General features: G+C 38.3%; 1 protein-coding gene across 6 annotated transcripts in view; it reads right to left on the bottom strand.

The window, feature by feature from the left end:
* Zmym4 (zinc finger, MYM-type 4) overlaps positions 1-18,291 on the bottom strand; it is a 158,819-nt gene that overhangs the window by 139,858 nt on the left and 670 nt on the right. The window lies entirely within an intron of this gene.

The following is an 18,291-nucleotide window of genomic DNA, read 5'->3' as shown; positions in this document are numbered from 1 at the left end:
GTATAGCTGTATTTGTTTTCCCTAGAGACCACTTTGGAGAAACCAGGGTATAGTACAACAACCATTGATAATTTCCTGCCATTTCTGTCTGTAACTCACTATTATTTGTCTATTTGTTTTCCTGAGAAACTATCTTGAAGATACCAATACCAATGGTAAAATAACAACCATTGATAATGTCCTACCACTTTGTCTGTAATTCGGTGTATCCCCCTACTGCTTTGTTGTAAATAAAAAAAAAAAAAAAAAAACCTGGTAAACTGAACCTGATCAAAATAAACTTTTGCTTTTTGAGAAAACACTGCTAAGAAAATCAAGATAAGCCACAGACCAGGAGAAAATACTTGGAAAACATATATCTAATAAAGGATTTGTATCCAACATATATAAAGAACTCTCAAAACACAATATAAAAACACACTTTTTTATTTTTTTTTGAGACAGGGCCTCGCTACCTCAAACTCATGGTAATCCGCCTGCCTTGGCCTCGTGAGTGCTGGGATTACAGGTGTGCCACCTGGTTCTCACTTTCATGATTCCTACTCCTTTCTAGCTGTTAATCTATATCTATCATAATTAACTTCATAAAGACTTACAAGGCCAGGGATATATCACAGTGGCATAGCACCGCCTGGCAAACACAAGTTCCTGAGTTTGATTCCTGGTATAAAGAGAAACAAAACAAAACAAAAAAAAACTTACAAAATAAATGAATTTGATGCCAGTGAAGAAAAAAAAAATCCTACTCCTAAAAATGGCCTGGACTACTTGTGTTTGTTTGTTTGGGGTTTTTTCATTTTTGTTTTGGTTTGTGAGACAGGGTCTCACTATGTAGTTCTGGTCTTAAACTCACTATGTAGCCCAGGATGGCCTCAAAACTCATGGCTATCCTCCTGCCTCAGCCTCCTGAGTGCTGGGATTACAGGCATGGACTACATTTTTTATGACAGACAAAATATTGATTTCCTGGAAAAAGAAAATTATAAAATAGAAAATAGATTAGTGGTTGCTAGGGGCTTATAGGCAGGGGACAGGCTACCTAAAAAGGGGCATGAAGAAATTAAGGGAGGTTATCGAAATGAGTTGGATCTTGACTGTGGTGTTGATTACAACAGAATATAAGCTGTAGCAAAGCTTATATGAGAAAAGAAGGAAAAATGGTAACAAAGCTTTTGCAAATAAGGACAAAGAGACTGAAGGGAAGATGAATGGGAAAAAAGAAAAGAACTAAGGTAAGTCATGTACAGGTACAAAGTGACTATGATGAAAATGATCATTATGTATATTTAAAATGTACCATAAACTTTAATTAATAAATGTTTTTTAAAAAAATCTTATAGAACTCAACAAGAGGGTAAATTTGTCCTGCAGAGTAATGTACTCCTGTGAGCCCAGCACTCTGGCAATCTGAAGCAAAAGGATTGATTACAAGTCAGACCCCAGCCTAGAGAACCTGATGACTTAGCAAGACCCTATCTCGAAATTCTCTTCACATTTTTTTTTTTCTTAAAGGAACAGGGATATATCTCAGTGTGAAAGCCCCAGATTTAATCCCCAGTACTGAAAAAAAGGAGTGCATTCTACACTACATAAATTATACCTCAATTGATTTTCTATCAAATATATTTTTCACATGCCTTGAACCAATAAATTCACTTCTTCGAACTATTGCTACAGACAGAAATTAGACATAACACTGGTTTAGCATCCTTCCTTTAAAACAGCTTTATTAAGATATAATTCATATGCTGTATAATTCCCCTTAAAGCACATAATTTAATAGCCTCTCAGTATACTGAGTTGTACAACCATTACTTCAATAAATTTTAATTATCATTCATTCAAAATGAATCCTATTCCCTTTGTCTATCAGTTTTCTGTCTCATCAATCCCTCCACCTAAGCCCCATTTTTCACAAGCAAAAATATTTTAAACAACCTAAGGAATAGAAAACCATTCCCACATTATAGTGTGCTTATGTCAGAGTATTAAGCAGCCTTTAAAATTATGATTTCAAACCAGGTGTGGTGGCACACGCCCATAATCCCAGCACTTGGGAGGCTGAGGCAGGAGGATCACTGTAAATTAGAGACCAGCCTGGGCTACAAAGTAAGTTCAAGGCCAGCCTGAACTGCATAGTGAAGCTCTATCTCAAAAAGACAAAAATTAAAACTTAAGAAGAAATAAAACTATAATTTAAGTAGATTTCATTAAGAGGAAAGGAGTCAGGCATGGTGGTGCATGCGAATAATTCCAGCACTTGAGAGGCTGAAAGCAGGAGGATCACCGCGAACTGGAAGTCAGCTTGGACTACAATGAGATGCCAAAATTAAATAAATGGACAAAATACACTGTGTTCTCACTTGCATGGTGGCCCACCCTCACACTGTAGGGTGCACTTGTTTTTCTTTTACTTGACCCAAACACGCTCTGCAGAATTTGTTTTTTTTTCCTTCAAGATAACCTCGCTTGTAATCCCAGCACTCGGGAGGCTGAGGCAGGAGGATCATTGTGAGTTTGAGACCAGCCTGGGCTACAAAGTGAGCTCAAGGCCAGCCTGAACTGCACTGAGAGACCCTGTCTCAAAACATTCCCCCAAATATATATGTGTGTGTGTGTGTGTGTGTGTAATTTTTTAAAAGATACAGATGTTAAGAAAACAAGCAAGTCAGTTTATAATCTGTATTATCATAAAACAACCTGGGCCAAGATTGTGCTGGCATATACTATAATCCTAGCTACTCAGGAGACTGAGTTAGGAGGATACCAAGTTTGAGGCCAGCATGAGTAATTTAGTGAGACTCTGTTTCAAAACTTTAAAAAAAAAAAAAAAAACAAGACATACAGAGACAGAGGAGGGGGACCGGCGGCTGGGGAGGTGGAGGTACAGGGGGAACCCCTGTTCTAGACAACACTACAGTTGTTAGATAATCGTGAGCAATTTTTAAAATAGTGAAGTGATATAAATGCATAAGGCCCTGGCTTTAATCACTGGTACCCCAAACAGTAAGTAAACATAAAAGTGTATCTTTTGATACCTTTTTTATTTGTACCAGTACATGCTGTATGATTACATTCCTTATGCGTTTGGAAAATGTACACAACACATCTTAATTCTTGTTATCCCCTTCTCCTCCCCTCCTTTACCTGCCCTTTCCCTCCATCTCTTGGAAGCAGCTTTGGGATGAGGGTGTGGCTCAATGGTAGAGTGCTTGCACTCTAGGCCCTGGGTTCAATTTCAGCACCAAAAAGGAAAGAATTTTTAAAATGTAGTTTTTTAAACAGAAAACCTAGACATCAGTGGCCATCATTTCCCTATATTCATCAACAAGCCCTAGTGACTCCACCTGCAAAATATATCACAAGTTACCATCTCCATCCTACTCCAATGATTTGTTACATCAGTTAACAACAGCCTCTTAATGTTTCGCATCTAGAGAAACTCTGAAGACCTTTTAAAAATATATTAATCAATAAACTACTCAAAAATACCTACTGCTGCTTCTCCTTGCCTCCCTATTATGATAACAGTATACTATCCTATGATGTATAATTTTTTAGTATCTGAAGTTATTTTATCTATTTCTTGTTTACATTTTATCTTGCCCCAATACTAATACAGCCTTTTTCTTTCTTGTTCACACTTGGAAGTGAGCCTGACATGAGTCCGAAAATATCTGCAGAATGAATGAGTCTTTCCTATACCAATGGTCTATCTGCTCCCAAAAAAATAACAACAGAACAGAAATTTAATCTCCTAAAGTTAATTGCTATTCTCAATTTTAGCTATTCAAGAAACAATTTACAGGTATGGGAAAAAAGGGAAATACATGAATTCTTTTTCCCAGGTCTCGACTTGCCTACAAGTTTCAAAGTAAAGATGCCCTCTGATATCAGAAGACAGGATGAAAGCTCAACAGGCAGATGCTGCCTATTTCTGAGAGCAGCCATATAAAAGAAAGTTGTATTTTGTAACTCCCTATACTGTTTTAATAAAGTTTTCTTTAAAAAAAAAAAAAAAATTAGCTGTGCATGGTGGCACATACATGTAATCCCAGCACTGGGAAGGCTGAAGAGGAGGACCTCAATTTTAAGGTCAACTTGGGCCATACAGTGAATTCAAAACCATCCTAAACAACAGACAAGGGCCAAGGATATAGCTCAGAGACACAAGCCCCTGTCTGGCAAGCTCAAGGCCCTGCATTGGATTCCCCGTACTAAAAACCAAATAAACAAAAAAGGCAAACAAACAAACAAACAAACACTCTCAGTTGCACTGAATAGAACTACACGAAGATTATGTCCCCATACTGGCTGAGAGGCACAAATAAGACCCCATCCAAGCCTGCCATGACAGTGACAATCAAAAAGAAACTTTCCTGTAAAGGAAAAATAAATTTCTGACAAGAGTCAGATCCATGAAACAAACTGCTTCTTGCTTCAGGGAGAAACTCTTACCAAGCCTTATCTTAAGGAACTGAGAAACTATTAAGGATATGAACTTATCACAGATGAACAAAATTTCATTTCTGAAGATAAATCTGTCTCCTAATGCATAAATATGAATGGGAGAGAGCAAAAAGCAGAAAAAGGAAAGAGAAAAGAGAACTGTGAAGGCAAAGAAAGTTAAAATATGAATACCAGAACTAAGTTGGTGGCAACAGAAATCAAAAAAGATTTTAAAGCCAGGTGTGGTGGCACATGCCTATAATCCTAGCACTCAGAAGGCTGAGGAAGGAGATCACTGAGTTCAAGGCCAGCCTGCACCACATAGTGAGACCCTGTCTTAAAAAACAAAAAGGTTTTAAAAACCGTATCTGATACAGGATCAACAAGACTCAGCATCTGAAACTAGACAATAAGGAAAAAATGAGAAGCACAGATTATTCAGAGGTTTCTAACTTGGGTGACTAAAAGGCTGTTGTAACTAAAAGACAGAATACATGAAAAAACCAGGTTGAGATGTAAAGGGCACTGCAGTATTTGGGAAAACAAGTAATTCACAAGGAAAAAATAAATAAAAGTTCAGTTTTAGGGGCAGTGAATTTGCAATATTTCTGAGAGAGCAAGAGTCAAAGCATGATTTGGAAATATAAATTGTAAGTTTCTGAAACAAAAAAGAAAAATATGGAAAGGAAATCACATAACGGGCATGTGTAAAACTACGACTATAGAAGAGACTGCCCAAGAAAAATACTTAGAGGCTAAGAAAAGAACTTCTTGGGCATGTAAAAAAGAGACAAGGATGACCGTAAAAGAGCAGTTCAAGAATAGAGCCATGAGAATCCCATCTTATGGCCAGGCATGGTGGCGCATGCTTGTAATCCCAGCACTGAGGCAGGTGGATCGTTTCAAGTTCAAGACCAGCCTGGGCTACAAAGTGAGTTCAAGGCTAGCCTGAACTGCATAGCGACACCCAGTCTCTAAAAAAAAAAAAAAAAAAAAAAAGAGAGAGCATCCCATCTTATAAAGCAGAGCAGTTTCAAGGAGGAAAAGGACAAGAAGGTTAAATGTCTATAAAAGGCCAAACAAAAATATCTACAAAAAGTATCCCTAAGATCTGGCGTTTATTAGGCCATTTAAGTGATCTTTGAATTTCAGCGAAAGAGAAGAGAGATGTAGGCAAAAAAATAAATAGGAAACAAGCAAATGATATCACCAAAGATTCAAAAAGGTTGTCTGAGATCAGACTGTGGTCTTTAAATACCACTTCCCATTGAAAGGTACCAGGGTTTCTCAAAAAACTGGCTAATTCACCAGGCATGGCGGCACACTTATAATCCCAGCACCGAGGAGGCTGAGGCAAGAGGCTGGCTGCAAAGTGAGTTCAAGGCCCATAGTGAGACCCTGTCTCAAAAAGACAAAAAAAAAAAAAAAAAAAATTGGCTAATTTCAAGTATGACATAGTAATATATAGAATAAGTCTCAGTACATCCTTTTGGCCATAAAGAAAGGGTTTAGTCAAGGACTATTAAAGTTAAACCAAAAGGACACAGGTATTATTTTTGCCATTAGTGTAAACAAAATTGCTTTCTCAATTTCTATTTGGAATTATCTTATAAGTGTATAGAACTACTGCTAATTTTACTGTGTTGTTTTTGTATCCCTCCAACTTTGCTGAATTTATTATTAGCTCTAAGCATTTTTGTGCATTTTTAGGGTTTTCCCATATAAGATCATATCATCTATAAAGCAAGTTTTACTTTTTCCCTTCCAATTTGGATACCTTTTATTTCTTCTTTTCTTGCCTAACTGTTCCTGCTGGAACTTCAAATACTATGTTGGGTAGAAGTGGCAAAAAAGGACATATTTGTCTTTCTCCTGATTTAAGAGGAAAGCTTTCAATCTTGTACCAGTGAGTATAATGTTAGTTATGATTTTTCAAATACAGCCTTAACATCTTTCTTAAAATTCCCTTCTACTCCTAACTTACTGAAATGCTTTTACCATAAAAAGTCACTGGATTTTGTTAAATCTTCCTTTTTGCATTAAATGAGATGATAATGTATGGTTTTTTCCTTCATTTTCCTTAATGTTGTACATTACACTGATACGTAAAGAGTTTTTATGGAGTTTATTTTCTTATGTTGTTTTGTTTTTTTGCAGTGCTAATAATCCAACTAGGGGCCTCAAACATGGCAAGTAAGTGCTCTACCACTGATCTAAAACCCCCAGCTCAGAGAGACATGGTGCACGTCTGTGGTCCCAGCACTCAAGAGGATGTGGCAGGAGGATCACCATGCGTTCAAGGTCAGCCTGGACTACACAGTGAGTAGATAATGTTTATTTCAAGAAAAAAAGATTTCAAATGTTTTTTATCACAAAGAAATGGTAAATGATTGAGAAAGTAGATACACCTGCTCTGATTTTCACACTACACATACACATACGTAACATAGTCACATAAACATGTATAATTATATGTCAATTAAAAAGAAAAAATGTTAAAATTCTAAAGCACTATGAAGAAAATATATGGAAAAAAATATGCCCTTGGATTTGGCAACAGTTTTCTTAAATGAGACCAAAACCACAAGATACACACACACACACACACACACACACACACACACACACACACAGGATCAACTGGACTTGATTTAACATATTCCTGCCAGCTTGTACCACTGGTGGTACCTGCATGACTGTCCCATGCCACCTGATGGAACAGTCACATATACCACTAGCGGTTCAAACCCAGCCAGCAGCAAGATATAAGAATTATGACCCCATCATAAACGTGTTAAAATTCAACTTTTGTGCATTAAAGGATACTTTCACAAAAGTGAAAAGACAACCTACAGAATACAAGAAAATATCTGCAAATCATGTATCTGTCAATAGTTTAATATCCAAAATATATATAAGAATTCCCACAACTCAACAATAAAAAAAGCAAACCCAATTTAAAAATGAACAGGACTTAAGCAGACATTTCTCCAAAAGAAGATATACCAATGATCAAGGGGCATACAAGAAGATGCTCAGTTTCATCAGTCATTTGAAAAATTCAAATCCAAACCACAATAACATACCACTTTACACACCACAGAAGAAAATAAATTATTGGTAAGGACATACAGAAATTGGAACCCACATCCACTACTGGCAGGAATGGAAAATGGTACAGCAACTGTCAGAAACAGTCTGGCAAAGTTGGGTATGGCACCACGTTTGTTATCTCAGCACTCTGGGAGGCTAACCTAAAGCCTAGTCTGGGCAGCTCAGTGTCTTAGACTTGTCTCAAAATAAAAAATAAAAAGGGGACTAGGGTATAGCTCAGTGCAAAGGCCCTGGATTCAATCCCCAGTACCCTCTCCCAAAGAGTATGACAGGGCCTCAAAAAATAAAAGACAGCCAAGCATGGTAGTGCATGCCTGTAATTCCAGCACTTGGGAAGCTTAGGCAGGAGGATCACTGGGAGCTTGAGGCCACTGGGAGCTTGAGCTAGAGTGAGTTCAAGGCCAACCTGAACTACACAGTGAGACCCTGTCTCAAAAACAAACAAAAAGATGAAACATTCCTATGTAACCCAGCAAATCTATTCCTAGACATATATCCAAAAGAATGGGAAGCAGGTACTCAAATATATTACACCAATGTTAACATCATCATCAACAAAAGCTAAAAGAAAGAAGCAACTGGACAGACTACTGCTAGATGAAAGGATAAGCAAAATGTGTTACACACATACACAATGGAAGTTTTTTCAGTCATAAAAGAGAAGAGGAAGTTTTTCGTTGTTTTCTGTTTTTTTGAGACAGAGTCTCCTTATGTAGTTCAGGCTGGCCCTGAACTCACTACATAGCCCAGGTTGGCCTTGAACTCTGTGACCCTCCTGCCTCAGCCTCCTGAATGCTGGGATTACAGCTGTGTGCTACCATGACTGACTAATAGGAAGTTCTAACACCTGCTAAAACTGGATGAACCTTGAAAGCACCATAATGAGTAAAACAAACTAGACACCAAAGGTCAAATATTGTATGAGTCCACTTATATAAAACATCTAGAATAGGCCACTTCATAGAAATTAAAGCTTACCAAGGGTGGAAAGAGGGCCTATGGGTTGTTACTGCTCAAGGCATAAAGTTTCTTTTTTTTTTCTGAAACCACAAACTCAGGACCTCGCACTTGCCAGGCAGGTGTCATGCCGCTGAGCTATATCCACAGCCCTGCAGAGGGTTTCTATTTGGGGCAAAAGAGATATGGTGATAGTAATACAACATTATGAAAGTACTTAATGCCACTGAATTATATAGTTAAAATGTACGTTTTTTTAAAAAAATGTAAGTTTTATGTTTTTTTAAAAATTTTCTGATGTAATTATATGTAAATTATGGGGTACACATGATGTATCAATATATGTATACAGTGTACAACAATTGAATCAAGTTATTCATCACCATAAAGGACATTTATTCTAACTGCAACTTCTTTTGGTACAGTCTCACTGCAACTTTCTAACCTTTGACCAACATCTCCCTATTTCCTTCTCCCCTAAGGTCTAGGCTCTAATGACTATGATTCTACTCTCTGCTTCTGTGAGTTCCATTGTTTGGGATTCTATCCATAAGTGAGAATGGCTTATAGCACTTTATGTTATGTATATTTTAACACATTAAAAAAAAAACTTAGGTCAGGTATGGTGGCACACGTCTACAATTCCAACTTTTTAGAAGGGTGAAGAAGGAAGATCACATCTAAGCCCAGCCCAGGCAACTTAGTACTTAGCAACAGATTGTCTCCAAAAATAAAAATCTAATAGAAAAAAAAAATTTTTTTTTAAGAGTTGGGTCATGGTTGTGCATGCATATAACCCTAGCACTCTGGAGGTGGAGGCAAGAAGATTTCTGTGAGTTTGAGGCCAGCCTGGCCTACAATAGTGAGTTCAAGGCCAGCCTGAACTACACAGCAAAACCTTGCCTCAAATAAACAGAAAAATATGGGTGGAGGGTATACAGCAGTGTAAAGTCCTTGGGTTCATTCCCCAGTATGACCTCCCAAAAACGATTTTTTAAAAAGGTCCTGGTGTCAACCTTAAAGACTTTATTTTGGGACAGGGAATTCCTCAAATGTCCAGGCTGGCCTTACTTGCAATTCTCCTGCCCCAGCCTCCTGAGTGGTTGGAATTACAACTATGAGTCACCACATCCAGCTTCAGCTCTGCAGTTAAGCCACTGAATTTAGTTTAAGCCACTAAATTTTTGGTCACTTGTTATGACAAACCTATGAAACTAATACAAACTTTGGTATATGGAAATACAGTGCTACTGTAAATAAAAACTTTAAAATGTAAATATGATTTTGAAATTGGGTAATTGGCTCGAAGAATTTTGAGAATCACAATAAAAACAAAGTGTAGAGTGTTCTAATGAGGCTAGCCAGGTATGGTGGCACACATATGTAATCCCAGCATTCAGTAGGCTGGGACAGGAGGATTGACACGAGTTTGAGATTGGCCTGGGCTACACAGTGAGTTGAAGACCAACCTCAACTATACAGCAAAACCTTGGCTCAAAAAAAATAAAAAAAGAAAAGAAAGAAATGGTGAGTAAAAATATAAATGTTAAAGGCAATTCTGGTCAGAATTTGGAAAGATGGAAGGAGTAAGCAAGCAAAGTACATCTATAATATTAGAGAATACATATATATTATGAGCCAGAATGTTGGACATGTATGTAAAGAATTCTACTGAATTCTCAGAAAAAAAAAAATACAGAGAAAAGGGGAACTGGAAGATGATCCTTATTGTAAAGTGACAGAAAATTTGACTAACTAGTGTTCTGCTGGATAAAAAGCAAAACTGAAAAGCAATCTTGGATATTTAGCCTAGGAAATTTTCAAGAGAAGTGTTAAAGGTGCACAGCTTGGTTTTTACTTGGTGCTTATAGTAAAATGCAAGAGGAAAAAAACATCCTGTTAGGCAAAAGAAACAATTCCAGGTGCCAGGGATATAGCTCAGTGGCACAAGCACCTGCCTGGCAAGCGCAAGGTCCTGAGTTCAATTCCCGGTACCAAAAAAAAAAGAAACAATTCCTGATTACTGAGAAGTTTCCAAGATTATCTAAATTACAAAGGATGTTAAAATTAAGAAATTCAAGCCAGGCGTGGTGGCGCACGCCTGTAATCTCAGCAAGCACTCAGGAGGCTGAAGCAGGAGGATCCTTGCAAATTTGAGACCAGTCTGGGCTACAAAGTGAGCTCAAGGTCAGCCTGAACTGCATAGTGAGACCCTGTCTCAAAAAGACAAAAAAGAAAAAAAAAATTAAGAAATTCAGTATTAGAAAAGTGTGTTCTAGAAAGAAGGCCAACTGTGTGGCTGGACAACCATTATCTTTAGATATTAGCTAGGTGACTCATGGATTTGGTCAACCATCTCAACATAAACCAGGAATAAAGATGGGGTTGCTAGGAAAGGTCTGTGAAGAATCTTCATTTCCAGGGGGGTGAATTACTTTGACACACAAGACTCACAGGGTTTTCAGGAATAATATACCAGCAAAAACCACTATTCAAATATACTGAAAAAGGGACAAAATGAAAACAAAACACTGACATCTAGGATTCTTTAGGCAGGTAAGGAGTAAACAGAGCTATTTAACTACAAGTATGTACTTCCCTTCCAAAAAAAATTTTAAATGACACTTAAAGCAAGCCACAGAGAAAGAGGCAGAGGAAAAACAGGTCCAGAGCAAGGACAGACAAACCCTCCGTGGGCCCAAAGGTATTACTCAGAGGCCTTCCTTTTTCTTTTTTGGTGGTACCAGGGATTGAGTCCAGGGCCTTTACACTGAGCCACTACATCACCAGCCCTTTTTTATTTCTGAGACAGGTTCTTGCTAAATCATTAAATTGTCCAGGGTGGGCTCAAAGTTGCAAGCCTCTTGCCTCATTCTATCAAGGAGCTGGGATTACAGATCTGCCACAACACCTGCCTCCCAGCCCTTTTTTAAATTTTGAAAGTACAATAAATTGCTAAGTTGCCAAGGCTAGACTTGTGATCCTCCTGCCTCAGTTTCCCAAAGTCTGGCAATTACAGGCATGTGCCACCACTGTGCCAGCTATTAGCAGGTCTTTATATGTAGAAAAATGTGTCCTGTTGGGGTTTGGGCTTGCTTGGCACAAGCAGGTCCTTACTTCCTCCATTTTCTTTCTTATGAATAAGAATGCCTATCTTATGCCTCTCTTGTTTTGCAAGCAGATAACCTATTCTCTAGTTTCACAGGTCCACAGATGAAAAGGAATTTTGCCCCAGATAGATCATACCCAGAATCCACATCCATACTTTTTTTTCCCCAACTGGGTGTTGAACCCAGGGCCTCACATATGCCACTGAGCTAGCCCCAGCCCCCTTTTAAAAATGTTATATTGAGACAATCTCACTAAATTGTCCAGGCTCCCAGGCTGGATTTGAACTGCAATCCTTTTGCCTCAGCCTCCTAAGTAGCTGGAATCACATGTGCCACCATACTCAGCTGAGATCTGGGACCTTTTGAACAGAAGATATTTACAGATTTTGGACTCAACAGTTCATGTTAGCTAAAGGGGTCCAGGCTTCAGGAGATGCTGGGATAAGGTAAACATAACTTTGCATATTTATACACATAAAGTTTTGATTACTTAAAAAAAAGAAGAAGAAGAAGAAGAAGAAGAAGAAGAAGAAAAGCCTGGCTTGGTGGCAAACATCTGTAATCCCAGCACTCCTAGCACTCCCAGCACTCGCGAGGCTGAGGCAGGAAGATCGTTGTGAGTTCAAGACCAGCCTGGGCTACAAAGTGAGCTCAAGGCCATCCCGAACTGCATACTGAGATCCTCTCTCAAAGAAAAGCTTTGATTACTAAAGGGCAGACTGGAATGGATTAAATTATGGCTTCCAAAAGGAATGTCCACATTCAGAATCTAAAAAAGTGAACTGAATGTGTCCTCAAAAATGTAAGTAAGGTAAAAAATCTTAAGATGAAATCTCTGAATTAGAATACAATGAAGTGGGCTGGGAATATAGCTCAGCAGAATCATGACCACCTGGCAAGCACAAGGTCCAGAGTTCGATTCCCTAAACCGAAAAAATAGAATACAATGAAGAATGTTCTTAAAAGAGACAAGGAGACAAGATACAGAGAGGCCATGGGAAGACAGGAACAATTACACTGCCATAAACCAAGGAACACACATTGAGTCAAAAGTTACAAATAATTTAAGAAAAACTTCAGAAAAACATAAAATAAAATCTCATTTTGGGTTATGATTTAAACAAATAAAGTACAAAAGGGCATTTAGAGAACCAATAAAACCAGGCACAGTGGTGCGCCCCAACAGGAGGCTGAGGCAGGATCACTGAGTTTGCCAGCTTGGGCTACATAGTAAGTTCAAGGCCAGCAGACACTTCAAAATGAACCCGTCTAGGGGCTGGGGATTTAGCTCAGCGGCAAAAGCGCCTGCCTGGCAAGTGCAAGGTCGTGAGTTCGGTTCCTGGTACCGGAGAAAAACCAAAAAAAAAAAAAAAAATGAACCCGTCTTAAAAATAAATAAACAACAAACAATGAAATCTTGACACAGATAGGATTAAGAACTCTTAATTTTGGTAGACATAACAGTACTATCCCTAAAATGCTACATACCAAATCTATAACTGACCAGAAAGTCCAAGCTCTCACTACTGAACCAATCACATGAAAATGCCATTTTTGGGGCTGGGGATTTAGCTCAGCAGCACAGCGCTTCGTGAACAAGAGAGAGAGAAATTGCAATTTTACATTTAGCTACTTATATTTTCTTCAGTAAGTAAAAAAAAAAAAAAAAAATTCCATCTTCAAAAAAACATTCATCTTTAAAATAACTCGTATCTTTAAAACACAATTTATATTTGCTTAAAAAGGAACGTATACCAGGGTTAGTGTCACACACCTTATAGTCCCAGCACTCAGGAGGCTGAGGCAGGAGGACTACCAAGAGTTTGAGCCCAGCCTGGGCTATATAGTGAGTTCAAGGCCAGCCTGAACTAATCAATCCATCAATCAACCAATAAGGGGGTTATAAATACTAAGTACTATCATTACTTATAAATGCCTCTTGCAGTTACAGATGGGAAGCATTCTGAAAACTCCTCAGGATCTTGTCAATATCAGAATGGTTTCTTCAAACAAACTCAAAGAAGAGCCAAAGCATTCTTAAAACAGATGATTTACATAGTGTACACATGAATTACAAATATATTAGTATGAACCACCATATTTTAAGTAATATACTTAGTCAAAAAAATAGTTCATTGAAGAATTAAGAATGATCAACCTTTTGCAATTGTTTTATTAAAAAATGTTAAAATAGAAATACATACAGAACTTCCCCATAATCCCATCAACTAATGAAATCAATGCTTTCATCTATTTTTATTTCTTGTCTAGATGCACATATAATTTTCACATATTACAATAACATTACATGTAACATTTCATAGTCTATTTCCATTTAACATAACACAAGTTTCTTCCACTTTGCAAAATTTTCAATTTTGTATTTTCCTTTCTCATTCCCACCCCTAGAAGATAATCAATGACAACAGCCCTTCCTCATAAATTCATACATATATAAGCATACACAGACTCATGTGGGGAGGGGAGAAAAGTCATGTTGGGTTTACAAAAGTTGAAGTATGCAGTTATATATATGCTAAGTTTTTAAGCCTCTCACAAATTTAACATACAGACAAGTTTGATACTGATATAACTTATTACACCACATACATTTACAAAAATTATTATTTTGCATGTAAACTTTGAAAAGAAACAGGAATTTTACAATGTGGCTGCTAGATTTAGACCTCATATTCAAAATACATTATTTTAATAACCAGGCATAAAAATTCAACTATGTATTACGTGGCTACCCAATGGCTCTTGAAACCTATTTTAGAAAACAAAAATTTCACAATCTTAAAAGAGATTTTATAAAAATAAAATCCTGACCTTAGAGAGAAGCAGGAAGAGAGTGTGTGTGTATGGAGGGAGGGTCTTTATATACAGGCAGTAGGATATGAACTTGGTTCTCTTATCAAAGAGATGATACATCAATACAGTACTGATCCACCCACATATTCAGCTCCCCTACATTCACAAATTAGGAGTATAATCTGATTACAAGCAAATCAACTTATTTAATCAATATTGCTCTAGCTATCAGAAAAATAAGACCTTAGGCAGGTCTATACAGAATTTAAAGTTGTTAAACCAAATGGTTTTAAAATGCAGCCATTTTCCCATCTAATCCTAATCCAAAACATTAAGCAAATTCCTAAAGCTAGACCCACAGGAGAGAATTTGGGGGTATAAAAGATGGTAGGAAACATTTACAATTGGGTGTAGTGGCATATATCTATAATTGCAGCACTCTGGGAGGCTGAGGCAAGAGGGTTACAAATTCAACGCCAGGCTGCACAACTTAGCAAAACTCTGCCTCAAAATAAAATTTAAAAGAACGTAGGGCTGGGGATAAAGCTCAGTGGCCTAAGCGCCTGCCTCGCAAGCACGAGGTTGTGAGTTCAATCCCCGGTACCGCAGGGGGGAAAAAAAAAAAAAAATGTAGCTCAGGGCTGGGGATTTAGCTCAGCGGCACAGCACCTGCCTGGCAACCACAAGGTCGTGAGTTCGATTCCCAGTACCAGAAAAAAAAAAAACAAAAAAAAAAGAATGTAGCTCAGTAGTACAGTATTTGCATAGCACGCAAGTAACCTTGGGCTCAATCCCCTGTTCTACCCCGCAAAAAAAAATCTCTACCATGAAAGAATTTAATTTAGCAGAACCAGCATTTATCATCCTGAATGATCATAAGCACCATAGCACAAGACCTAGCATACAGCTCATCAACCAGCACAGTTGCTTGACAACTTTCTTATAATTTATGATTACAAATGTAAAAGGCAACAAACATCATATATACATCATGCTATCAATTCAATTTCAAATTAAATAAACCTAAAGGTATTATCCAGGCCTGTGCATATAGTTTGTTTAACTTGACTCAAGGCAAACAATTTATTTAAATAGTAGTTGTACCCTACAGTCCCAACTAATCTGCTTGAAGTGCACATATGCAGTCCACATAAAATGTAGCAGGCATGGGGTGGGGACAGGGGCACACTTATACACGTAAGGAAACTGTACGACACATTCTAAACTAGTATCAACAACAAAATGGGTTATGGATCTAAAAGAAACAGAACATACTTTAGTAACTTTCCTCTGCAATGAAACTGGTAAAATAACAGGTAAAACCTGTACATATCCTGTGTATGTAAAAATTAACTGTTAAAATTAACATTTTGACAGCAACCATTATGACACTTTTTAAAGGTAAACACAAGACAAAGAAAAATGTACTTAAAATCTAATTTAATTTGGTACATTCGAAGTGCATGGATGTATTCTAGAACATTCGAAAACATTCAACTAGGGACTGGGGATTTAACTCAGCAGCACAGCACCTGCCTGGCAAGCACAAGGTTGTGAGTTCAATTCCTGGTACTTGACAAAAACCAAAAAAAAAAAAAAGAAGAAGAAAACATTCAAGAGCATTAGTAGCAACTGGATGTAGGATGTCCCTGAATTAACACAAAACATCTAATTTATTCTATATTTTAAGTAGCAGACCATATGCCATGTGCATTCACTCAAAACAAATGAGAATCCAGTTTAAAACTGATCATAGCTTGATAAAAATTTAAAATTCTGAAACACATTCCACACTTAATGTTTGTACTAAATTAAGTATTTCGGGCTGGGGATATAGCTCAGTGGCACAAGTGCCTGCCTGGCAAGCATAAGGTCCTGAGTTCAATTCTCGGTTCCAAAAAAATAAATAAGTGAATAAAAATAAGTGAAGTATTTGGTCTTATAGTTTAACTTGCTCTACAACTTTCTCTATGATTAACTGCATGAGAATCTAACACTTTATAAACCTAAGACTGTCAACATTAAATTCTCATTGCTCAAAATACAATGAGGTGGCCAGGCACAGGGGCTCAGGCCTGTAATCCCAGCACGTGGGAGGTGACTCAGGAGGATCTCAACAAGTTTGAGGCCAGCCTAATATACACGGTTCAATGCCAGCCTGAACTGTACATAGCCAGACCCTGTCTCAAAAGAAAGAAAGGAAGAAGAAAAGAAAGCACAGTAAAAAGAAGAAGAGAGGAAGAAAAGAAGGAGAAGAAAAAGAAGGAGAAGGTGAAGCAGAAACAGAAGGAAGTGAAGGGGAGCATTAAAATGACTGAGGAAGGAGCTGGGGATTTAGCTCAGAGGCACAGCGCCTGCCTGGCAAGCACAAGGTTGCGAGTTCGATTCCCGGTACCGGAAAAAAACAAAACAAAACAAACAAACAAACAAAATGACTGAGGAAAGAACAGAGGGATAGATAGAGGGGATAATATGTGATAAAACAAACGTCTAGGAAAATGTTAATGGGAGAACCTAGGTAGTTTGCTATATGGATGCACCAACAGTAATTTCGACCTTGCTAGATAACTGTATTTTCTAATGAACTGACTAAGCTTTTAAGGTCAAAATCATGAAAGAAACACTACTTGGGAAAAACGTAAGATTCAAATCCCAGCTCAAACCAGTTACCTAGCAGACTGATCTTAATTATGCCTATACTTCCTCACGCATAAATAGGTTCTACAGTAACTGTGAGATTAAATTTTTCAAATAAAGCACTTAACACATTGCGAGGCACATAGCACATTCAGGCGCATAACTCAAAATGTTATAGCTCTTCTATCATTAAGAGATTGCTAAATTGTGCTAAAATGAAAGGGCATTAGCAACTAAGATTAAGAAACAATTTCTTGGGGCTGGGGATTTAGCTCAGCGGCACAGTGCCTGCCTGGCAAGCGCAAGGTCGTGAGTTCGATTCCTAGTACCGGAAAAAAGAAAAGAAAAGAAAAGGAACAATTTCTTTAACCTGGTTATCTTAACACTAACTGATATTTGGGACCATTCCCAAAAGGAAGAGTCCTGATAGCAAATTTACTGTTTAACATGAGAAAGGAGCAGGATCTGAAAAACACTGATCAGTGTATAGTACTGTTCATCAGAAGAAAACTACTCAGAATTAAATAAGAAAAGTTTCAAGACAAACTTTAACAAATTCGACAACTCCTTTGTAGAACGGGCTTCACCTATATAGGCTGGCTGGGTACATCCTTGTGATGACAAAACTTGATATACTCCTCCACGTTCCTAATTCCATGCAAAGAAGCTAGACTACACCATGACACTTGTACTGTAGTTGCCAAATCTCCTAAAACATGACATGTCAACGATCCCACTTCTTCACAGATTAAGAGTAGTACCTCCTCTTTGGTCTCCCCACCACGGATATGAGGGAGATGCAGAAAAATGAATTCGGGACGGAGTTCTTGAAGAGTCCTCCCGCTATTCCTCTTGAGACCCCTCCAAGACTTATTCCCGCCACCACTACCCCCACCTGACCTCTCCCCCGCTAAACTTCTACAGACTGATCCACTGAAGATGTAGTTGGGAACCTGACACCTTCTCTGCCCGAGCCCCGACAACGCACCCCAGTGCTGGGGGAAAAGGGAGGGCGGCGGAGGCAAACAACAGCCCCCGCCCCTCCCCCTCCCCCCCAGCAACAAATCTTTGTCCCACCTGCCCAAGGTCCACTCCCAACGCGCTCCAGACCCAAGGTGGCCTCAGACCTGCCCACAACCTCTTCTCCCCCGGACGCAGGCGACCCGAACATTAGCCCAAGCTTGGCCCATCGCCGCCCCGGCCCGCGCCG

Source organism: Chinchilla lanigera, unplaced genomic scaffold, assembly GCF_000276665.1.
Source record: "Chinchilla lanigera isolate Chin_1 unplaced genomic scaffold, ChiLan1.0 scaffold00051, whole genome shotgun sequence".
In the NCBI taxonomy this organism is placed as follows: Eukaryota; Metazoa; Chordata; class Mammalia; order Rodentia; family Chinchillidae; genus Chinchilla; species Chinchilla lanigera.
This window is presented reverse-complemented; position numbering and strand designations above follow the sequence as displayed.